The sequence below is a fragment of the Belonocnema kinseyi genome, chromosome 4 (genome assembly GCF_010883055.1).
Source record: "Belonocnema kinseyi isolate 2016_QV_RU_SX_M_011 chromosome 4, B_treatae_v1, whole genome shotgun sequence".
In the NCBI taxonomy this organism is placed as follows: Eukaryota; Metazoa; Arthropoda; class Insecta; order Hymenoptera; family Cynipidae; genus Belonocnema; species Belonocnema kinseyi.
Window position 1 is genome coordinate 26649560 of NC_046660.1, and position 1307 is coordinate 26650866.

Sequence of the window (1307 nt, forward strand, 5' to 3'; positions counted from 1 at the left end):
CATATATATGTATGAAAAAAGCACAAAAAATAATACAAATTAGAAAACAATGTTAATCGATATTTCTTTTCTCTTTTTTTGCTTTTCAATAATACATAATACGTGGCCCAAATACTACCCCTGAGTCATACATACCCTTTCCTCCTCATCAAAAACGTTTTAAAAGTTGGAAAACCACCCTGAACAATGTAAAAATTATTAATACTCTAAATTGATTATATCTACCAGTAGAAGATGTTCTGTTGCATACTTTTACGTGGAAGGGTAGTTTTAGGAATATTATACTGAGAGGGAAATCCTTAAGTGTTATGTAATTAATTTGGAGTTCTGCATCATTTTCACATTGTTCAGGGTGGTTTACCAACTTTTAACACGTATGTAGGACTTAATGGTAGTTTATCTATTACGTATGATATATTATCGAAGAGCAAAAAAAAGAGGAAAAAAATATCAACTAATAGTGTTTTCTAAGTTGTATTATTTGTTATGTTCTTTCTTACATATGTATGTTCTGCTGCCCACATTCACGTAGAAGGGTAGTTTTTTTGGAAACGATAATGAGGGGGGAAATTTTAACGTGTAATGGAATTAATTTTGAGCCTTAAAGCTTATCTACATTTTAACAGGAGGTATTTCAACTATTAAAACGTTTTTAATTACGAGGAGAGGGTACGTATGACTTAGGGGTAGTTTTTCGTTAACCTACTATGTATTATCAGAGAGAAAAAACGAATAAAAAATATCGACTGAAAGTGTTTTCTCAGTTTTATTAATTTTTATGCTTTTTTCATACATATATATGTTATGCTGCATACGCTCATGTGGGAGGGTAGTTTTTCGGGATAATTTAATAGAGGAGAAAATTTTCAAGTTTATAATTATATTATATACAATTAATTTGTTATTCTAAATCATGTTCACATTTTTCAAGGTAGCTTTCCATCTTTTAAACCGTTTCTCATCACGAGGGGTAGGCATGTATGACTTAGGGGTAGTTTTTCGGAAACGTATTATATATTATCAAGGAGCAAAAAAGAGGAAAAAAATATCAGCTAACAGTGTATTCTAAGTTTGATTATTTTTAATGTTTTTTTCATACATATATAGGTTTTGTTGCATACTTTCACGTGGAAGGGTAGTTTTGGGAATATTATAATGTAATGCAAATTTTTAAGTTTCACTTTATGCATTTTGTGTCCTTAATCATTTTCATATTGCTCAAGGTGGTGTTTTAACTTTTAAAACGTTTTTGATCACGAGGAGTGAGTATGTATGATTCAGGGGTAGTTTTTAGCAAACGTTTTATA